Genomic DNA, 15,088 nt, shown 5'->3' on the forward strand with positions numbered 1-15,088 from the left:
TATGTTCCTCTTGAAATTTTCAGAGTTTAACTCCATGTTAGATATCAAATGAAAACAGCACGGGACAGGAGAAAGAGTAAACACAAAAGGCTTTGATCTATGGCATCAAAACTGAATAAATTTTAAATTGATTTCAGTAGAAAACAAAAAAAATCAGCAGTTAAAAGGTGAAACACTAAAATAAACTGAACAATGCTGACAACTCATGGCACGATACCCAGAATGCATTGAGCAAAGAATATCCCCCCAAACTGTTAAATGCATTTGTATTTGTAAAGATGGTTATATCCATGAAAAACAAAATTGTCCTTTGGAAACAACATATCCATTTTGCTTAGAACACAGCACTTAATGGGTTAAAGCAAACTCTCATTTTCAAGGAGGACACCTAGATATTTTGACAGCACCAAGCAATCCCTTGGCCCTCTTGACTAAAAAAACACTGCATGCCTAGCCTTGCTTCCCGATAAATTATTTTTAAAATGATCAAACTGTGTCATATTATTTGTAATGCTATTAAGAATAATATCTAAAGTACTTAAACTAATTATGCCTATTTTGTAAGATTAATTATCATTAATAATTTAACATATTTTATCATTTAAGTCAGTATCCGTTCTGATCTTTAACTTTAGAGAGCACACTGTATATGTACCACATAATTAGGGCTTATGTATCACATAATTAAGGCTAAATACTAGGAAATCAGACTAATGAGACCAAATCAAACTGAATTATTTAAGCTTTTTTTCTTTAATTTTAGAGGTAGAATATTTAGTAATTAAACACTGATTTCATTTTCTTGAGCTTGCATGTGTCTTCTTTGTTTTTGTGGTCCTTGCTACGGAAGCCTCCCAAAATGTTTCCCTGGGGAGTAAAAATAAAGAATCGCTCACTGGCCTCAACTGGGAGTCAAATAATGAATAGAAGCAGGAGGTTTCATTCATTTTCTGTCTCTTCCTTCTTTTGCCTCCCCTCTTGTTTCCTGGTGTCTTCACTGTTTCTCTCCTAAAGATGCCCTGTCCTCAAACTGGAACCTGCTCAGCTTCCTGTCATTTTCTATCTTTCATTCTCCCAGGGCCCGGCTTCTATGATGGAGAATTGATAGCAATTCAACAAACAACATTATTCAGGATTTCAAGTTTAGGAAGGGATATTGTAGAAGGAGGGACTTTTGTGTTCTTACCACTTCACTCACTCATTCACTTTGTCCTACATTTGCATGATCTTTCTTTGAACAGACGTTGATGAGTAGCTGCTGTGTGCCAGACTGTTGTTCTACAGTGCACCTGGTGCTGGTGAGATGTTGAATATGTGACTCTGTCAAATAGCAAACATATTTGAGGATAACATTCCACAAATATTCGGAGTGACTTCCAGGTTCCCAGGGGCTTGGTTAGGGGTCAAGGATAGAGTAGGGGGAAGGAGGGGCACACCTTTGTTCTCAGAGCTGATGGTCTTTTTGAGAAGACATAAGTACATCGTTCAGTAAGATTTCTCATGATACAAGAAGTATAGGGCCACATGGGAGTCAATGGATGAAGCGTTTAACTTCAATTAAGTATCAAAGAAGGCTTCCAGTAGGAGGTGTCATTTAAGCTAAGGCCAGAAGGATGATGAAAATTAGGTATATGTATGTATGTATGTATATGGATGGAGGTGGGAAGTAGTTGGTTAACGTTAAATTATGATAGAATGTTCCAGACAGAGGAAACAACATGTAAGAAGGTTTGGGGGAGGAGAACCCATGACTTGATCCAGAATTAGAAACAAATTCAGTGTAACTGCATTAAGTTAGCCTGGAGAGGTCAGTAAAACTCATAGCTCAGAAACTGAGGCACTATAGCTAGTTAACTGCTTTAAGGGGACAAGCTATAAACATAATTTCTGATTCCAAAGTCTCTGTTACACATGCCAATCCTCTGTACAAAGAAAAGATAAAGTGATTTAATTTAAAAAAAACCTTTGTATTATTAAAAAAGAATGATTCTAAGAAAATTTCTCCTCTCAATGAATTAAAAAATGTATATGATTCAAAGAGGTCAAAGGGAAACATTTACCATCTTACTTCTCATCTCCAACTTGACTCCTCCATGATAATTTCTGTTTCTGGGCCTCACTTCCCTCATCCTCCCTCAGATCTGGCACCAAGAGAGCTGTGTCCAGGTAGTAGGGTCCTTTAGAAAGGAAAGCAGAAGTAAAGTGAGGGATGCCTTTCAGACAGAAATCAGAGCCGTAAGACCCATTAAGAGACTATCCCTGGAGAAGTTGCTAGGATTCCCAACTAAGACAGTAGTTTTGGTGGGAATAGCAAGAAGCAGCCAGGTCTAGGAGACACTTGAAGGAGAAGCGACAGCACACTGAACCAGTTGGGTGATGGCTGATGTGAATCGGAAAAGTCAAAAAGGGTCAGATTTTATCATGAGAACAATGAACAGGTTTGGGGAACATAGTGATTTCAACATTTTCAATAAATTTCATTGTTTTTTTGATTAAGCTTTTCTCAACAGCAGGAACATTCATCTTTATAGTGCTTTAAAAGCGTATTCAAATATCAATTGGATTTGAATGATCATCTTTATTTTCACCCAATTAAACAGAGCAGATAGGTCACTTCTCACATAGGCAAAGTATCTGCAAATAAGTTGTTGTTACCAGTCGATCTTGAAATCTCAACAAGTAGACCCATTAGCTGATTCCTGACACATGTCCTTTGGTGGTCTGGCCTTATTCCAGAAGGGAGAGGAGAGTAATTGGCAGCATAGCCCGTATCCCTGGTCCACTTAGGTAGTCCTTTGTCACCAGTTCAGCCCTTCTGAGATCTCTCTGCCTCACCACTGCTGTTCTCCACTCAGTGATACCAAGGCTTCAAAGAAATTAAAATCAACTTATCTTCTAAGAAGGCTGGTAACCCTTGTATGGAATAGGATGCAAACACTACTTCATTGGCAAGTCCTAGGCCAGGATATGCTATTGGTGGAAAGTAAAAATATTGCAAAGAGTAAAGAAGCATCATTATCCTTAATACCAAGAATGACTTGCATCCAAATTGGCATACTTTTTTACCCTATCCATTTATCACGAAAGAAATTTCTAAGTAATTCTTTGCAAATAGGTTTTTGACATATACTGGCTATTTCTGATGGTCTCAAAACTGACCATTGCTTGGAATTGTTTTTCTTTCCTACTAGGGAAAGAAAATAAGACCATCATTACCACAATATTCATCTTGGGTAGCACAAAATGACATACAGAGTTTGGACCAGGAGACAAATATAATAATACTTTACAAATGAATCTCTTTTTTTCCCCAAAGTAGATTTGGAAGAAATTATACCTAGAAAAAAGATCTTAAACCTGAGTCAAGGAAATAGAGTTCTTCATTCATCACAGAAACAAATAGTACAGTAAAGACATAATTTCCCATAATGTCCCTTGATCGAGTCAACCTATTTCACTCATTTTATTACACAGGCCCTTCAAATGTTTTAGATCTATCCCATCACCTGTCAATTCATGCTTCATTATCCTGCTCCTCAGTGCCATTTAAGGTTGACTTCCTCTCCAATAGTCACCCCTGTCCAAACAGGAGTCATGCATGCCATTTTTCTCCCCACTGTCAATCCAGAACATGGTTTCCTATAATTATATATTTCAGTGAGCTCCATTCTTTCTGCCAAAGAGAGGAAAGAATTCAAACTATCTAGGAAAAGTGAACCTTCAGCCATTTTACATTTGCTGGGAGATTCTCATATAAGATACAGTATTTGTTTTGCCTTATAGTTCCACAGAGTGCTACAAAGAAGGCCCTTAACAGTATGGGAAATCTGCAGCCTTGCCACCCAGTCCTTCTTGAGAACACAGTTGTGGCCAGAACAACAAAATCCTCGATGAGCAGTTTCCCAGAGAGGAGCCATTGCTTTAGCCTCCTGCAGTGTCTTCATGAGCTCACACAAGTCCGCCTGACACACAGGACGAGCTTGCAAAATAAGGATTTCAGTTTCAGAAGGACACCATCCATTCGCCCTGTGAGGTGAGGGACAAAGGCTGCTGTGACGGTCCTGCAAGGAGTCGCTGCTATGAACCTGTACATACTTTTCTGCTCACGTCATCCCTGGCTACAGACGTGCCTTCTGTCCCTCCTGCCACATTCTTCCATAGTCTTGTAATGCAATAGTCACAATGAAGCCGAGTGAACAAATATTTAAGTACCTACTATGAGCCAAAGACCATTACCCTTTAATCTTGACTACAGCTCTGTTGGATCAGTTTAATTATGCCAAATGCATTTGAAAAAAAGCGAGGATGGGAGAGGTTGATCTGGAACAATCACATGGATAATAGGTGATTACAGTCTAAATACTAAGCCAGGTCCCGCGGTTTCCAAAGCTCGTGTTTTCTCCCCCTCACAACGCTGTGTCTGTCTATACAGAAATTTTATCCTGCGAGATCGTTTTGTTGAACTTCCACACACTTCACAGATGCGAAAACCATAATGTCTTGGTTAAATGACTTAATCAAGGTCACACATTTGCATCAGGGCTAGCTAGCCGCAACACCTATGCTCATGATTCCCAGCTCAACTTTATGCTGTATCATATTCAACTAAAAAGATTATAATAGATTCTATAGTGACAATCATCTGTATCATCATCCCCACTGTTCGTTGAAACCACCCTGCAGTCAGCACGGGAACTTCTGCGGGCCTACCGCATCGTGCCCCGTGGTTGCGTTACCCTGAATGACTGCATTTTCAACCAGGACTATGCACCAGTTCAGTGAGAGTCGTATCATTAGACTCGGAGCTTCAGAAGTCTTCACTTTCAGTATCTTAAGACTTAAAGTCTTCAAATAGAATTGTGTGTCTAAGGATGCACAAGGTGGCCTATTTGATCTTTTCACTTCTCTGAGCTTTGCCAGGACTAAGTTCATTTCTAAACAAGAGGAAATAGAATGCTTTCATTTGACTGTCTTGATGAAATGCTGATGCTTTCTTTGTGCATTTTTAAGTTCTTTTTTGAGAAAGGAGGAAAGGATCTATATCATTCATTAGATTTTCAAAAGGTTAGACTTTGTACTGCTTGAGCACTGAGTTAGTTTAAGTCACATTATATTTTATATCCTCAACCCAAAATGTATGGAACATATAGAAACTATATGCAAATAGACGCATCCTACACATGTTTGCTCACTTGGTCCAGTAGGTGTAGTGCATATTCACCTAACCTTCCTCACATAGTGCTATGCAAACATCTCACTGAATTGATTTTTTTTTTAAAGCCAGGCACTATTCCAACATTGAAGTTCCATAGGAAAATGGAAATGCCAGTACAAATTTCTATTTTTAATTTAACTATCCACTGATCCAAGTTTGAACTGAAAAAAACCCCCACCTCAGGATATTATCGTGGAATGGCAGCTCTCACAATGACTGTTGCCTTATTACATCATTTGCAGATCAAGCACAAAGATTAATTTAGGACCCATTAATAGAAGACTTTTCAGAGGAACTTGAGCTCAAATTATACCAATCTGTTACTGTTCCAAAATAAACGCATCAGGTGGCATTTAAATGCAGGTGGTTAACCGTTTTATCAGTGCAGATATTTAAGCTATTAGAAATATAATTAGAAAAATTAAATTAAACACACTTACTGTAGATTCTAATTCTAGCAGCCCCATCCTTAGCATTATGCTATTTCTATTGTAAATTATGAAATGTGCATAAATTGCACAGGTTTGTTTCTGAGTGATAGCTGAACTTAGATAATTAAGCTGTTAGCCATGAACTTCAGTGGTCAACATGGTTATATATCTCTGTCTTGCGCCCGCTCCTCCTTCTTGTTTCCACAAGTCTCCGGGGAGGCAGATGAATGGCACTTGACTCTACCCAGCTACACAGTCGACTGATTAGACATAGTCCTGTACCACAGGTACGCTCAATTACATGCCTTGCAGAGAGTCAAGCATTTCCTGAAGCTAAAAGTGCTGAATCTGTTGGCTTCACACATTTTAGAGTAGGAGTAAACTGTGATCAAACATATTTAAACCTTCAATTTCATTTCATAACATACTTCCTCCTGCTTAACACAGGAAGTAAAGAGTTTATTGAGATAAAAAGGGATAAATCAATTTGCTTTCAAATAATTAAGTCATTAAGAACTGGGCAATGACTTTATTTTTAGTAATTAAGTCATCTGTGTGAAGGGAAAATGTGACATTTGATTCAAGACACAACTTGGTGTCCATCATGATACAACCCTATATTTAATTTTTAAGATGTCAAACAGAACACATTCAGTAAAAGGGTCACGCAAAAAAAAAAAAAAAAAAGTTGTATTTGCTGTCATTATCCTCATCACAGAGAAGTGCTGAGGAAGGACTGTTCTTAAGGCTGCTTGTGTGGTAAGAAAAATTGTTCATTGCTGAAGATAAACCTGAAAGCTAATAGTAAACAAACACTATATATAAAATAACTTTCGATGGATCAAGACCTAACATGCGGTTAGTTTCAAAATCTTTCTTTGTTATATTTATAAAGAGCTGGTTATCCCTTATATTTCCTTATCTACTATGTGTCTAAATGAAAACAGGCAGAGATATTCAATGAGCCAAACTTACGCCTAGTGTAAGGCGGGTTTACATGCGTAGTTATCTAGTGCAACAAAATGGCTCCCTTTTTGAGACTTAAAAATAACTACATATTGTACAGCTAGAAACCCAGTGAATTTTCCCCCACAATCTTAATATTCTTGGTTTTATCCAAAGCTTCAAGAAGCTCTTGAACGTGCTTAATTCTGCAACTTGGAATGGTTCTAGAAATGGCAAAATACTATCTTTTAACAAGACACCTGAAGAAGCCTGGCAAGAATCAATAGGTCTTAGAAATCAAGGGATCCTTTCCAGGAGCTATTTCCTGAGGAACAAGATTGGCAAATCCTTTGATTCCTGAACTCTCTCTCTTATAAGCTAACCACTAAACATTTTATGTCTATTTCGGCTTTAATGAAGGTAGATGTAATTTCTGAACAAGTTCAGGAAAGTACTTCTTTCAAGCAGGGAAACTGCTTAAATTAATTAAGCTAATTAGGTTAATGAATAATTAAGGTAATTCTTTCATTCTCCCCCCCCCCCCACAATTCAACCTCTTCATCTCTTAGTCATAAGTCTTAAATGGTGGTATGAGAACTCCTACATACTATCACACATTAGATGCCTGTTTAATATTCTACATAACTGAAAGTAATTTTTTTGTTTTTTTCTTAGTTTATAGCTTAAATAAGAATGGGCCATCTCTCAGATATTGAATATCTCTCTAATTAGGAAATGCAAATATCATAAATTAAAAATCAGGCTATACTAGAAAAGATATTTAGGTCTAAAAAACAATTTTAATAATCACTCATTTTACATACAATGATAGGCTCATGAACACTTATCTTCATATCCTAGGCTCTACAAAATAGTATTTCACGTGATTCTTTAACTACACAAGGAAGTATGTACTTTATCATAATATTTTCATATTGAGTAACTAAAGACTCAGAGACGTTAAGAGACTTGCTCAAGGTCATATAGCCTGAACAGAGTGCAGCCTGGATTTACCTGTTGCAAAGAAATTATTAAATCTTTTTAGCACTTGGCATATTTTGGGAATGCAAATGTAGAATTACTTCTCCTATTTAGAGTAGATTTCTATAATCTGTGTGTTTTCAGGGAGTTAGTAACTGGTAAAAAGAGGAGAAGTTCCCGAAAACACGACAGCAAAGAAAGATTAAACTGAGTCAAGTGGAAATTTATGTCTGTCTTCTGGACTCCTATTCTTCTGAACACATTGTCAGTAGTTATCCAGTATTACATTTCAATTTAGATGTAAAGCCATAAAAATTGGATTTTAGAGAATAGAGATATTTGGTATTTACTTCTATGATCACAGACATAATTCTGTCAGTCTTCTAACTTCAACTAACCTCTGTCATCCCCCTCACCACTAAGGGGCAATACAGCAGCACACATGTCACTATAATTAGCGTGCAGCAGCAATTTTCATTAGACCAATGATCTCCAATAAGATTTTCCCAAGGGCTGCATTCAGTTATATGTAATAGTTAGGCGGGCCACACATGTATTAGCATATGATTTGCACATGATTTGCATATGCATTTAAAGATTGCATCATATTTCTCTGGATATTCCAAGTAAAAATGTAATTACTACAACATTGAATGTTATGATTTCTATTTCTCTGTACGATCCCATCACATCTGGCTCTGATGGTTTATGACAGAACAGCTCAGCAGAAAACTAGGAATAGTCCGTGAGTAAGAAATAGTCAGAGATGGTTAGGGTCAATAGGAACCTTTTGGGGGGCAATAATGATGACTACTGAGGGTACAATACATTAGACAATTTGTCTCTTTGATAAGGATAAAGGAATAAATGCACACTGGGTGGACCTTCTAGAAATGCCCATCTAGTTACTGCTGGTATCTTGTTGAGCATCTTTTTTAAAACCTCATTACTGGCTAAATGGCAAATTATCTGTTATCACTTGGGAAATCTCAGTTACCTCTTAATTCTAATAGTGTAGTCACAGAACAACTTTAACTGAGTTTTCTTTGAAACCTAATTACTCTCTGTTTTGAACACTAATTTTAAGTGAAGAGCTTTCTATTTCCCTTTAGTTTCTTGATACATATGGAGCAGTCCCACCCAACTAGAGAGCATACCCTCTCCCACTTAACAAGCTTTCTGGTACATTAATGTTTGGGTAGGTTAAAAAAAAAAAAAAAAAAGTCACAAGTAAGTCAACAAGAACTGCACAAGGAAATATTTGGGGAAAAAAATTGGGACCCGCAAACACATCCCAATGCATATTTGCTCTTATATTTATGAAAAGAATATTTTCTTTCCTCTCTGTCTCTTTCTCTGCAGTGTATTCAAAGTCCACATCCCTTTATCTAGGAAAAGTATTGTAATGTTGATTAGATAGATGAGACAGAGAGAGAAAAAGAGAGAGTTAGGTGGGTATGTTAAGGAGGAAAGTCTTCCTCTGGCCTATGGTCCTTCTAGCTGGATTTAGATTCGAATTGACATGAGACAGATTAACAGGAGAAAATCAAATTTAATAGCATGTGTATGGGGAATCCACACAAACATGACATTCCAGACACAATGAGGCAACATGAAGTTTATCTGAGCTAAGGAAAGGGTTAAGTCTAAGGATACAAAGGAGAGAAAGACCATTAGCAAGAAGATGAAAGAAGATATTTGGAAAAACAAAGGTTGCCCTAATTATGCAGATAAAAGTTCTTCGGTCAAAAGAGTCATTGTTAATAGCTTTCTTCTTGGTATAGGCTCTCCTTTCCAATGTAAATGTAGGTAGGTTTGGGGAGGCAGAGAGCTTTTCTTGCATCTGCTGGGTTTTGACAACTTTTAATTTGAGATAATCTTTATGCCAAAGTGGTCCATCTTGGGGCAGCCTGCCCTGGGCCCCTACAATGGATGGATGGATAGATGGATGGATAGATGGATGGATGGATGGATGGATGGATAACAAACAGATGTTTATAAAAATTGTAACTAACGATTGTAGATTGAAAACATATAACTTTAGTAAGAAATATAGCCCTCTGTGATTTCTACCTGTATTCTATTCATGCTTTCCTGTTTTAGATTATCAGAATCATATGGAGACAGTAAAGTATAATTTTCTTTACCTACTGTGGAGTCCTTTGAGCTAGAATTCTAGGGCCTGGCCAGTAGTGAGTGGAAAGTCTTCCACCAATTCTTAGTAATTAACTTACCCAAGGTCATACAGCTCTTGGATGATGGAACCAGGACTTGAACCTATAAATGTACAGTTCTCTATTATACCTTCAAGTCTGTTATATAATCTTGTCTATGTTTGTAATAAATAGACACATCTTCTGTTTTGTAAGCAGAGAAAATATAAGTAACTCTCAGTAACTTCATCTTGCAGGTCACCGAACACATTTGTTCTCCAGATACTTAGTTAACATCCTCAGCAATGATTAAATAAAGAGGAAATATTTATATTTTCCTTATCTTCATTTATTTAACCCATTCTTCTTCACTAAATTCTAGTATAATTTGGTATCATCAGCACCACAAACTTTTAAATATATAATTGTATCTTTGGATAATGACCATGCCTAGGATGTAGGAAATTCTCAGTATCTTTTTAATTAGATGAATAAACAAATGATAAATAGGCAAATGTTATCCAAGATATTTTATAATCATAGAAGGAAGTTTGTAAGATATTAAGTTAAAGTGTAGGATACAGAACAGTTTTTTAGCATGGCCCTTAAAGAAAAAATATATATGTCTACAAGGAGGGAAAAGTATTAACGAATTTAAAATTGTTTACAGTACAAGGTTACAGGTTTTCTTTTTTAAATTTTGTTTTATTTTCAGAAAAAGAATGTTTATTTTTATGAGAAAAGTAATTGTTTTTATATATATATTTTTTTAATTTTAGAAATGGTCTCTTTTATTACATTTCCATACTACTTTCTGGAAAACAACTTGGAAGGCTATATTATAACAAATACTCTAGGTTTGAAATATGGCCTTAACCTTCTTACTGAAGAACCCTATCTTTGTATTTCAATTATTCTCCACTGCTAATTGTGCACAAACTGTCTACAAACTGTCTCTTCCTTTAAACTGAAAATGTTTTAAAGACCAGAAGCCATATTTTATTTAACTCTGAGTCATCCTGTCCCTACACCAACCCTAATAATGGACTTATAAATAGCCAGTGGCCAAAAGAGATATAATAAATATTTGGTAAATCACTTAATTAAAAGAATGAGTGCCACATGGGATGCCTGGGTCGCTCAGCATTTAAGCGCCTGCCTTTCGGCTCAGGGCCTGATCCTGGAGTCCCGGGATCGAGTCCCACATTGGGCTCCTTGTGTGGAGCCTGCTCCTTCCTCTGCCTCTCTCTCTCTCTCATGAATAAATAAATAAAATCTTAAAAAAAAAAAAAAAGAATGAGTGCCCCAAAACTAGGGAGACTGTACTATTGAGTATATAAGTTAAGCATCCTTTTTGAAGATGAATTTAAAATTTTATAAAATGAGTGGCCTAATTTCATAAAAACCGTATTTCTATTGGTATACCATCTCCTAAATATGAGTCATTGATCAAAAGGAAAGCAAACTAAAGTACATCAATCATGTCTACTGGGGAAAAGTAAAAAACCTAAAATAATATATTTATGGTTGATTCTGTCTCTGGTCAGAAATCATTAATTTAGGACTCAAAAGTAGTCATTTTCTTAACTATGAAACTTTCAAAGATTAGGCAAAAAATTATAATGTGAGAATAATATATGAATAAACTTGAAATGTGAATGTTATATAAGAATGCCAGAATCTTGGGGCATCTGGATGGCTCAGTCAGTTAGGCGTTTGACTTTGGCACAGGTCATAATCTCAGTGTCTTGGAATCAAGCTCCACCTCAGGCTCCCTGCTCAGTAGGGAGTCTGCTTCTGTCCCACCTCCACCCCTGACCAGCTGCTCCTGCTCTTTCTCTCAAGTAAATAAATAAAATCTTAAAAAAAAAGAAAAAAAAGAATGAGGGAATCTTACCAAGCCCAAAGAAGTTATGTATTTTTAATTTTAGGTTAAGAGATACCTTTTTCTTTTCATAAAGGATGAAACTTAGACTCAATAGCAAGCAAATTAGAGTTATAATGACTTTTTATATCAGAGCTAAACCTTACATTGTTTATGCCACCCCAAATTACTCTTTGCAGAATAATCCGTGAACAGAGATTTTTCCATTCCAACTTACTATTTTTTTTCCTTTTAAAGTAGTGTTTAAGCTACACATTGGGCAGACTCATACGTGTCCCTGGGCCAATGTGCAGTAACAGCTTAAACTTCCAGATAACAATTGTGATAATGCCTGAACCCAGAGGAATATCTCTAATTATAGACATTTCAGGCACCATAGCAGAAAGTGGAAAAAATATTCTAAGCCAGTTGGATCTATAAGTATTTGGGCTATACTTACTGAATAGATGCGTTTGGTAGCAAAAACTCAATTAATAGTCTTCATGATTCATTCTGTTTGCTGTAGCCCTTGTATTTTGGCAACCTTGGTGTTAAACAAATGTATAAACATAGTAGTCAATCCAAAATTTTCCTTAGTACAAAGCCAATTTAATATGCTAAATTCTTGAAATTATAGAGAAGTATAAAAAATGAGTAGAAGGCTACTTAAACTAGAACTGCAGAATAACTACTTTAACAAGGTCAAAGCACATCATCATTATTCTTTCTCAGTCATTTGTATAGATTTATTTTTGTATTTACCTTACCAAGAATGTATAATAAACCAGAAATTTCAGCACAATAAAGAACAAACATTAGCTGTCTGTGAAAATTATTTGAGAAATAGTTTTTTCATAAATTCATTTGGAAAAAAAATAAATTTTAATACACAAACTTTGAAGTTCCATTTCTACTTTTTGTCAAACTCTGTTTTCAATTACCTATAAGCATAAGTAATTCATATAAATTTCTTCTCCTTCATTAATATTGAGCACCTGAGAAAAATCATATAAGGCTTTCAGAATCCAGATTTTTACTAGATAAATAGCAAAATGAAATGATTATTATTCATGATACTAGTTGGCCTCTTTAGATACGTACCTATGACTGTAGGTATGTAAATCCACCATGTTTAACTGAGTACATCAGCACTGAAGATTGAATTACCCACAACCCAGGGACAGAAATAATTATATTAGAGCTCATTTCAGACCATGTAGTTCTCTATTAGTAATTGTATTGGGCTATTGAGACACAATCATTAGAGACATAAAATGGTCATTTTGTATATTAGTAGTAAAAGAAAAAATCGTAAACCTTTAAGGAGAATTCATAAAATATGTACTTTTGACTCACAGTTAAAACATTGATTAAATTGCACACTACAAAAGAGGGCACTAAAAAATAGGAGGCATCACCAAGGAGGCTGACTACCAACAACCACCTGAACTTTTTACAAGCATCCAGTCACCAATAATGTAACATGCACAGGATTTTGAGACTCATATTCTATAAAATATCCCTAAAAAAATGAAGACACCCTTCATCAAACTGCTGAATGCTTTGTCTGAAGAACAATCTGATAGTCAAGGAGCAACTTTGAACTCAAAGTGTTGGAGAATGTTGCCCTATTCTGTGACTCGGTGTACCCTTGAGAAACTTCAGAGATTTCTAATTAACATTACCATGCTATGGACTTTGCATAACATACAGCCTTAAAAAAAAAAAAAAAAAAAAAAAAAAAAAAAAAAAAAAAACATACAGCCTTATAACCATTTCAAGGAAAACTTATATAATAAAATATATAAATATATATATTACATTTATATTATGTTATATTGCATATAATATGTTAGATACTATTATATAAACAAAATAATAATAAAACTATTTTTATTATAATTTTTTAACAAATATAATGTACAGTGTTATATTCATTTCAGGTATACCATATAGTGACTCATCAATTCTGTAACACTGGGCAACTCTTTTTAAAGCCTAGACATTCTTGTTTAAACTGCAATTGTCCCTAAGCCTGGGATTTATATTGTATTATACTGGTTCCATGCAAACCTAGAAATATAAGTGGATGCTTGGCAAGCTTTACTTTGTATACGCCTCATGAAAAAATGTTATGAGTACTAAGTTAGTCCCATTTAAAGTGGAGAAAACTGAAGCACAAACATGCATAAGAATTTGCCCAAGTTCACACAACTAAGGTAGCAAATTTGAGATTCAAATCCAGATATTCTGGTACCAGCACCCACAAATTTACTTTCACCAGATCCAAAGTTCACTTTTAACAGTGTTAAGAAAAAAAATGATCACTTCTTATTTCTACTTATGAAAGTTTACATATTTAAATGTATAACATTTTCTCTTGTTCTCAAAAGAAAATGGAGACAGTGTTATAAGGCCAGTAGACAGAGGCTTTATCTCAAAACACAACCTTTCTTCATCCAACCCCTTAAGTCTCGACTATGGTAAAGTTAAATAGAACTGGCCACTTCTTTTTTAAGCTAAAAGAAAGAAAAAGAACGTATGATCCATTATGAACCATTTATTTTTTTGCAAATGTTCCATTTGCAATGGAACATTTATTTTTTTTTTGCACGCGTTGAAAGTGTTAAATAAGATCTCTATAAAACTTCCCAATGGCAATGTCACCAGACCAAAAAAAAAAAACCAGTCAAAATTAATTATACCATATACCCTTTAGGCAAACTGGTTCTTAATATTGAAGACTTAATCACTGGCGCTACCTCCACAAACTGGAGTCTCACCCAGACTCTGGCAGAACTTACCCTTCAGGAATGGGGTCTCTGAAAAGTCTAAGTCAGTGTAAGCATGAACGTGGCGATGGGCTCCTAGACACACGGTACGTGAGCAGATCCCTGGCCATGTACCAACTTCCTAAAGTGAGATCCAGAGTTCTCTTCTATGGAAACATATAGAATAGGCAATCACCTATGTCATAGAATTTCTGAACTTCAGAAAAGAGTTTTATGGCCCTTTTTAAATAAAGTCATTGATCTTACCTACAGTTTAACTTATCCAATTTCTGCTCTCATCTTGACCAGATTTAAATTCAGTTAACTCTTCTTAAATACCTACTATTTTGAATATTGAACGTTAGACCAGGGGCTTCATCAGTGTTATTTCATGATTATCCTCAATTTTACAAATAAGGAAATTGAGGCTCAGAGAAATGGAAAAACTTGGCTATGGTATGCCCAGCCAGTCTGTACAGGGTAGTGCTGCCACCCAAACTCACATCTGTTGACTGTATCATATAAATGAGGGTTTTAAGAAGAGTACTATTTTAGATGAGGTCTGAAATTAGATGTGCCTCCAGTGAGCCACCGTACTCTTAGGTCTGACCCTAGCTCCGGCGAAGATAGCCTTGCCGTTATAGGAGGGGTTAGGGTTCAGTTTGCCAAGAATTCCTTGCTCTGAGCCTCTGCCCACTTAGCTAGGGCCCTACGCCCTGTCTAGCCTC

At 35.9% G+C, this 15,088-nt stretch overlaps 1 long non-coding RNA gene across 1 annotated transcript; it reads right to left on the bottom strand.

The window, feature by feature from the left end:
* Window positions 1-2,086: 2,086 nt before the first annotated feature.
* LOC119867789 lies at window positions 2,087-14,519 on the bottom strand. The gene is made up of 3 exons (XR_005384480.1): window positions 14,394-14,519; window positions 12,050-12,133; window positions 2,087-2,177 (listed from the first exon to the last, which is right to left on the bottom strand). It is a non-coding gene; the product is annotated as an uncharacterized LOC119867789 (long non-coding RNA).
* Between the last annotated feature and the right edge of the window lie 569 nt (window positions 14,520-15,088).

The sequence above is a fragment of the Canis lupus genome, chromosome 36 (genome assembly GCF_011100685.1).
Source record: "Canis lupus familiaris isolate Mischka breed German Shepherd chromosome 36, alternate assembly UU_Cfam_GSD_1.0, whole genome shotgun sequence".
Taxonomy (NCBI): Eukaryota; Metazoa; Chordata; class Mammalia; order Carnivora; family Canidae; genus Canis; species Canis lupus.